Here is a 9,535-nt window from a genome sequence, read left to right on the forward strand (position 1 = left end):
AGTCATGGGGAATGCTATTGAGTTGTTTCAAATGAAACAAGCCAAAGGGAGTCCCATTAGTGTTTGGGAGGAAAGTTTGGAAGCTCGGTGTTTCCCACAGCTTTTTCCAACAGGTCAGGGAGGAAGATATGATGAGCGACCTCATCAAATTCCTGCTTCTGAATACCGGACTTTGCGATTGTATGCAGGAGATGCTAGGTTTCGACAATGCATTCCTTATTTGTTTCATCTCCTGTTTGAAAGCGATCTGTCTGGACTGTCATATGCAGTGAACCACATCTTGAAAAGTGGTATACACATGCAAAACATCTCGGCAAGTGATTTTATGGATAAAGTGAATGTCCAAGATAGTATTTTGGATTCTCACCTGATTAATCTCATGGCGTGTCAGCGTGGTACTAATGAGTACTGGTACCGTCGTCATGGTGATTTAAAATGTATGCTGAGGAACTTAGGTACTCCCACATGGTTCCTCACTCTGAGTTGTGCCGAGTATGGCTGGGAAGACTTACTTCAATTTCTACGAGAGGCAAATGCTAACGTAGAAAACATCGAATTCAAGACACCCGGAGAACTGTGCTCTTTGGATCCAGTCAATGTATGTAGGTACTTCAATCATAGATTTGAAGCTATGATGTCTTTCATCATGAATAAGAAGAATCCACCTCTTGGAGAGGTGTTGGATTTCTTCTGGAGAAAGGAGTACCAAGCAAGAGGTGCTCCTCATATACATATGTTGCTGTGGATCAAGGATGCACCTAAATTTGGAACGGATCCAGAAGACTCAGTGATGAGTTTCATCCAACAGTATTCTACGTGTGCTGTTCCAAACGCAAAGGAGAAGAAAAGCCTAAGAGAAAAAGTTCTGCGTTTCCAAAGCCATCGATGTGGAAAGTACTGCCGTCGTAAATTCCGAAACAAAGACAAGTTCTACACCAAATGTCGTTTCGGCTTTCCACGACCGGTGATTTCTAAAGGAAGAGTAAACAGTTTGATGTCTTCGCTGCGACATAATGTGATGAAGAAATCACCTAAAAACACTTACAATTTGAAGAGGAACGAAGAGTCCAAGTACATCAACGACTACAACCCGGTGATTTTGTCCATGTGGAATGCTAACATGGATATACAGTTTGTGGCTGATAACTGTATGGCTGTGGCTCGGTATGTGACGTCTTACATCACCAAAAAAGAGAAGACAGAATTGAAGGATATGTGGGAGGACATTTCCCATGAAAAGAGCCTCAGCAAGAAGTTGTACAGTTTCAGTCTGAAGATGTTGTCGCATCGAGAAATCGGAGCGTACGAATGTTCTGACCGGTTGTCTTCAGCAAGTCTCTATGCCAAGTCCAGGAGTATCGTTTGGGCGAGTCTTGGTCTTGCTGCAACGCGTAATCGAGTTCTCAAACCTGTGCGGGAAATTGAGTATTTGGCGGAAAAGGAGCCAAACAGTACCGACATTTTGAAGACAAACATGTTGGATACATATTATCCAAATCGAAGCAGTCACCTAGAGAATGTTTGTCTGTATGAGGTTCTGCAAAATTACATGTTCAAGAGGAACATCAAAGAAGATACTGAGAAAGGAGTGTATGCTGTAATAGGAAGTGAGGGATGTCTGGTCAAGCAAAGAAAATGCCACTTGATAAACCATCGAAAATTGAGTGGCGAATCTCCTGAAAAAAAGGAGTTTTTTTATTTAGCACTTTTGCAACTTTTCAAGCCTTGGCGTGCAGAAGAGGAACTGCTTGGAGATTTCCTCTGTTACGAAGACTCTTTCAATGCCGCCAAGGAGACCATAGAATGTCCTGCTTTTCCCAAATATGTAGAAATGTTGAATGCGGAAATTGAGCAGGAAGCAACGATTGCAGCCGAGATTGCCAGAGACAGTTCTCAGGACAGTCAGAGTTCTGCTTCATTGAGTCAGGATCCACTAGGAGGACCTCTTATTGAAAATGAAGCTGCCACTGCTATGAATGAGGTGGAAAGAGCCATGGCACATGCTCAAGAGGATGCGGTTAACTTAGAAGAGTTGGAAAGGCAACTCAACGTTGAGCAGAGGAAAATATATGACGAAGTTACCATGCAAATTGATCATGGATTAAGTCATGATAAGAAAGAGTGCTCATGTACGTCGTTGAAGCCTGTCCGACTGTACGTGAGTGGAGAAGCGGGAACTGGAAAAAGTTTCCTCATTAAAGCAATTTCATGCTATTTGCAGGAAAGGACAGAGTCATCGCTGTCTTGTGTTGTCACTGCTCCAACTGGACTGGCAGCACATAATATTAAAGGGATTACTTTACATCGTTTACTGATGCTGCCAGTGGAGCATGACAACAAATTAGAATATCACAAGCTATCTGGAGATGCTTGTTTTGAAGTTTCAAGAATCTTGAGGAAAATGAAACTTCTTATCATTGACGAAGTAAGCATGGTTTCCAATGTCATGCTTGCCTTTGTGCATTTGAGGATGCAAGAAGTTCTCAAAACAGAGTATGATGTGTTATTTGGTGGCAAACACATCATTGTTTTCGGAGATCTTCTGCAGCTGACACCAGTGAAAGGGCAACCTGTGTTCAAAATGCTCACGCATGAAGATACCAGGAAGTGCCTAGGGAGCATTGGCAACGTCAATATATGGTTAAACTTCAATTATGCTGAACTGCATGAAAATATGCGTCAGGCGGAGGATGAAGTTTACAAGAGTATTCTACAAGATGTTAGAATTGGAAAAGTGACCGAGCATGGGAAAGAAGCTTTACATGCACGATTACTGTCAAATTTATATCCAGAACAAGATGTTGTGCCTGACAATATTTTTCAGAAAATTACTGAGAAGAAATCTGGAATATGTTTGATGCCAACTCTTGCAGAATGTGCCAAATTCAACAACAAAATGTTGCATTTGGAAAAGCAGGAGATTGTGAAACTAGAAGCTATTGACAGAGTAGAGCATATGGGATCAACAATTATTTTGTCTGAGAATCTGAAATCAAAATTGGATTCATTAGAGAAGACTATATCTAAAACTGCAGGTTTTGAAAAGACTCTGAATGTGTGCTTGAACTGCCGTATAATTTTAAGAAGGAATTTACATGTTGAAAGAGGTCTGGTAAATGGATCAATGGGTAATGTTGTTGATTTTGTGAAATACAGAAATAGAGATGGAATTGAATTTTTAAAAATTAAATTTGATGGCATTGAGGAAGTACAGCTAATTGCTCGTTGTTCTGCTAGATTTTTGCTTGTAAAAGACTTATATGTTCGCCGTAAGCAGTTCCCTGTTTGCTTGGCATATGCGGTGACAATTCATAAATCGCAAGGTTTAAGTGTAGACACTGCATTGGTGAATATTGGCAGTTCTGTGTTCAAGGAGGGTATGGCATATGTGGCATTGTCACGAGTTAGAACTTTATCGGGATTGTACTTGATTGAGTGTGATGTCAGAAACATTTGTGCAGATCTAGATTGTGTTAAGGAATACAATAGGTTAAGAAGAGAGTATGCGCCACATTTGCCTCAGTTTCCTTTGTTTGAGAAACGTCTGGTAGGCCGGAAACGAAGAAATGAGAACAATACTGGGGAGGTTGTAGCAAAAAGACAAAAAGTGAATGAACCTAAAATTACAAGCAGAAACAAAGAGGATTCTGTTGAAGATGTTGTTGGTTTTCAGTTTGAAAACAGTTCTGGTGTCAACTGCTATGCTAATGTAGTAATTAATGTTTTGTTTTCTCTAAAAAATGTAAAAGAAGAGATTGTGGTCAATTCTGATCAAAGATTTTGCAGTTTGTTGAATTCTGTGTTAGAGAAATGTAGCACAGATAGAACAAAAATAGAAAGTGTGTCTGAAATTCGAAATCTGTTAGACAGATGTTCAGGGCAAACACAATTCTCTCAAAATATTCAGCAAGATTGTCAGGAGTTTTTAATGTATATGCTTGATGTATTACATGCTGAAGGTGTAGATGTAGATCAGCTGTTTGGGCTTTCTTATCAATGGCAGCATGACTGCGAGAACTGTATGGTATCAAGTACTACTAGTGTAGACTCAGAAAGATTTATATATTTAACTTTGCCAGACAGTAAATCAGTCTCCTTTAATAAGCTAGTAAAAGCTGCTAATCACAACATGGAGTGTAGCCAATGTAAATCTGAAATGATGTCCACATTATTTATACGAACATATGGCCAGTACGTCATTTTAATGTTCCAACGATGTAGGCCTGATGGAACAAAATTGACAACTTTAATAAAAAATTTTGTAGCTTCGCAGTTGTCAATATCAGGAAGGACTTTTGTAACTACAGCAATTATATATCATGACGGCCCTTCAATATCATCAGGACATTACACAGCTTATTTAAAGTCTAGAAATGGCTGGTCATTCTGCAATGATTCTGTTTTAATTTTCAAAAAAAAATTGCCGTATGACCTTAAAAACTCTTACCTGGTGTTTTTAAAACCAAAATTTTAGGAAAATAATCTCGGGATATGATCTGTGGAATTTCAAGAAGTTCTAATGGCTCCTACACAATTTGGCCTTGAGGATAAGTGTAGTTCAGAGACATAACTTCTAATCATAGGATTGGACATCATGGAGATGTATGTGCACTTTAAATGAGTTCAGAAAAACTGTTTCTTTTCATAAGCTAATTGAAGCAGCCAATCAAAACATGGAGTAGAGGGAATGTAAGTCTGCAATGCTGTCTACTGTTTTACATTGCTTTGTGATTAAAAGTGATGTAGAGAATTAAATAATTGTAGTACTCATAGAGGTAGTGTAAGTCTGCTTCATATTAAGCAGTATCAGTGTCATAGGAAATGTAGAACATGACTGAGCAAGAAGGGGAAGATATTACTATTCCAGGATTGTGAAAATGATCTTCAACATTTTAATTCTGAAAGTTGCGGAAATGCCAAATGATGGGATTGGCTTACAAGAAATCCAAGAGTTATAAATATCTCTGACTAGATTTGGCCTTGTGGAAAATAGTGGTAGAGAGCAAGAAGTCATTTATTGCATGTAACGTGTTTTTAAAAACGATGGAGGTTTTCTTTCAGAAAGTGGCGGGCTGAAAGTAATAACAGCACAAAAGAGTGTAAGCTGTTCATAGGACATCCTTGGACGTCATGGAAAGTAAGTTAACTTTAAGGAGTTCTGAATTTTATTTTCTGATGTTGTATGGGTTTTTTAAACACAATCATTTTGATTGTGTTTTTTTTTCCCCGCTGTTACATGATGAATACCTTCAAGTCACTGTTTTTAGTGAATTTTGATACATTCTGAGAACAGCAAAAATAAACCATTTAACATGTATAATTAATTCTGTACTGTTTGCATTTATGATGTATATGTAGAACTGTGTAGGAGGCATGGAGAAGGTGAGTTTTCTGTAAGTGTTAAATTTATTGTATGCAGTGCTGCACTTCTACGTATTCTTTCATATGCTGGACTACATCTGCACAATGAGATACCTAAGCAAAGGAAACACAAGTGATGTGATTGTGAAATGAGCAAAATAAATTGCACATATTTCAATTACATCACCTGAGTTTCCTATCATTACGAATCACATTGTGCAGATCAAGTTTAGGTCTGTCCAGGGAAACATAGGAGGTTTCTACTTTGTTGAAGAGTGCAGTGGACATGACTCACTTCATTAGTAGACTTTCACAGATATTATCTCCTCTGTACACTTCAACAAGTGTAAATCTCATCTTGAACTCTGAGTAGGCCTCACCTCAAACAAATCTCTGGATAGGAGACATGTTATTGGCATACTGAAGCGACACTTTTCTGAAACAAGAAAAATGCAAAAGATGCACCATGTTTTAAGATAGGCCTCACTTCATCTGCATCAAGATACTGTTAGTTTAAAATGTATATCTTTAGGATTGTGTAGAGGACCTGGAGAAGCAGAAGCTTCTGTCAGTGTCAAAGTTGTTGAAAAACTATTTGTCTTTCAATATTTTCCCTTGTCTTTTGTAATTTTTAAATACATATTTTAATGTTTTTTCAAATGTTGGTTCTCTCTTTCACAGATTGAAAGTATAGAAATAAAATGTGATTAATTTAACGGCAATTACAAGGTAAATAGTTGTACTCTTTTCGTTACATTTCTATCACATTCACCTACTATTAGATCCACTGCTTCACTTCTTTAATCCTCAGTTTCCTGCCTTTGCTACTTTCCTCATTCCTTTCTCTATTACCTATTTACTCAACTCCTTCCACTCTTTTTCTCAGTCCCTCTGTTCTCATAGTTCCTCAGTCTTGTTCACTCACTCCATCTCTATTACTCTTAGTGTCTGTGAATTACTTTCCCAACTTTTTTTTTTTTTGGACCGCTTCCTGAGAAGTTGCCCGGTTCGCAAACCAGCAGCGTTATGGCAGTCCACCATTTTGTGTTTCGTTCGAATCAAGATACAAGATGGAGGGCAAATAATGTTCAGAATGGGTAGAAGGGGGCACGGTAGATGTATCTTGACCCCCTTGGTTTTCTGAGGGTGGCTGAGGAGGACCATAGTTCTTCACTCTTGTTCACTCTCTCTGTTTCTATTAATGTCACTGTTTATGACTGATCAAAAAAATGTTTTTTAAAAAAGAACAGTAACTATAAGGGAAGGAAATAGACAGTTATGTTAAAAGAAAGACAGCTATAGGGAGTAAACTAACGATACTGTTACGTACAATCCACTGCTGTTGATGTTACTGACCATGTCATGAATGATGTAATATGTGACATCATCAACAGTGGATTGTAGGTAACAGTATCCTTAGTTTACTCCCTAGAGCTGTCTTTCTTTTAACATAACTGTGTATTTCCTTCCCTTATAGTTACTGTTCTTTTTTAAAAAATATTTTTTTGGTTAGCTTCCGGAACGCGTACCGGGTAGCGCTCCGGGAGCGAACTAAGAGAAATAGAGGTTGGCAGAGTTCCAAATATTCTACCAATTTTTTTATAATGGGGAGTTAGTTCTGAAAAGAACTTTTTTTTTAATGTTTTTGTTGTTTTATATTTTTTTTAGTATTTTTTGAACATTTTTTTACTTTTTTTGTATTTTCTGAACGTTTTTAAAATTTTTTTGGTTTTTTTGGGGGGGGGGGAAACAAAAACGATCCATTATAAAGGGCTCAACAGGAGCAAAAAAAAAAAAAGAATTTATTTTTTGGTGCGTCTCGTGCAAACATTAATATGATTTTGAATTGCTCGCAAAATCAAAGTGATGCTACTTTCTCTGTAGCAGATGAAAGCGCCACATTCCACGCACACTTGTTTTACGTGCCCAAACAACATTTGGATGTTTGCAATCACCTCCCTCGCCTCTGGTCCCGACACCTCTGGAACCACCGATCTTCTTGCCATTTGGAGGGGATTTTGTTGTTGGTCACGTAGCTGGGCAGCACTATAATTATTTGGGTGCCACCTACTCATATGCCGATGCATAGTATGATTGCCATAACTATATTTTTTATCAGTGCCCCTTGACAATCTATCACCGCATATGCGGCAAAACACGTAACGAGCATTCACTTTCTTTTGCCCCTCAGGAATTCTGTAGAATTGCCAGATATAATTCTCCTTTCGATTGTACCTCCTGGGCTCCTCTGGCAAAAACTCATGCTCTTCCTCCTCTTCCTGTTCTTCCTCTTCTTGCAGAATTACTTCTGCAGGTGGTCCTCTCTTTCTTGGATTTGGTGGAGGTGGTGGGCTAGCACCAGCTGAAGCTACTAATGAAGCCATCACAAAGTCTCAATAAAGGGTCTTTCTCTCACCAAGATGAAAGTCAGAGTGATGAAAGAAGGAGGGGTTTTCATCATTTGGGAAAAACAAAAGTTCTAAACCAATGAAAAGTGTCCATTTTAGATCACATGACCTTGTATTACATCATTAGGAAACCAAAAGTGAAATGAACCAATGAAAAGTGTTATTACCGAGTCACATGACCTGCTATGTTTACATTACGCGGTCGGCGCCGCGCCGCGGATCGCTTCCGGTTCGCGTACCGCTGCGCTTCCGGGTACGCGAACGTAGCACGTAATATGACGTATTACGCGAGAACGCGAAACGTCATGCTGACGCGAAGCGTCGCGATGTTGTTTTGTAACGCGAGAGGTGCGCAAAAGGAACGTTTACCAGTTCGCGTACCGGGTCGCGCCTCCGGATTGAGCTAACGGGAAGCTAACCGGTACGCGTACTGGGAGCGAAACAAAAAAAAATACAAAAAAAATTGTATAAAAAACATGTAAAAAATATTTTTCTTTTTAAAGAATAATACATTGTAAAGGTTTTGATATTAGCTATTAAAAAACCAATGAAATTCACTGAAAAAACCATAGGTTATAGACCATATATAGTTAGGAATTAGCATTTACAAAACCTTAAAAATTCACTGAAAAAACCATAGGTTATAGACCATATATAGTTAGGGATTAGCATTTAAAAAACCTTATTTTACTCACACAAAACCATTGAAATTCCATATATAGTTAGTTGTACTAACTATATATCACGCACCCGCAATCCACTGCTGATGATGTCACATATTACATCATTCATGACATGGTCAGTGACATCACTGATGACATCACTGATGACATCTCAAATGACATCACTGATGACATCACTGATGACATCTCAAATGACATCACTGATGACATCACTGATGACATCTCAAATGACATTACTGATGACATCACTGTTGTGATAATACGATGAACCTCTTCAGACTCTAATATAACCTTAGATACACTCAGTGTAAACACAGACTCACAGATTGTCACTCATCCATGAAGTTACACACACACCTAGACAGTCATGCAAACAATCAATCACACCTCCATTTCCTTAACTATACAGTTAAACACACCTTACTTACTTATTCAAACAAATACTAAAACATATTTACTCACTTATACAATCCTGGATACAAGTTCACAATGATCCATACAGCCACTCACACATTCACTGGCTCTTATGCACAGTTATTTATATATGTCAACTCTCACATGTACTGTATTTTACATATGTACTTAATTTGACATGTAGCACTGAGATATCTATTCACTCACCAATACAGTCATGCACACAGTCAACCGCCCATACAGCTGTTTCCAACATGCACTTTTGAACCCATACATCTATGCACAGAGTCATACACTTCCCAGCCACTCACACACACACTCAGTCTCCCATACAAATGCTTGGGCAACCAATCAATAACCTATATAGTTACTCATATAGCTACTGATCAACACATGCAGCAGCTTACAGAACAACAGACATAATGATGCACAAATTAAGACAGTTTAGTCACTAACCCATGCACTCAGTGAGACACATTTAATCACTCACTCATACAGTCAGTCACGCACCTACTAAATCCTTCATCCAGACACTTCTACATCTACTCATTCTTCAATATGTAAAACATATTTAAACTTTACAGAAACACACAGTCACTGGATGATGTCATCAGTGATGTCATCAGTGATGTCATTTGAGATGTCATCAGTGATGTCATCAGTGATGTC

The sequence above is a fragment of the Lissotriton helveticus genome, chromosome 7, assembly GCF_964261635.1.
Source record: "Lissotriton helveticus chromosome 7, aLisHel1.1, whole genome shotgun sequence".
NCBI lineage: Eukaryota > Metazoa > Chordata > Amphibia > Caudata > Salamandridae > Lissotriton > Lissotriton helveticus.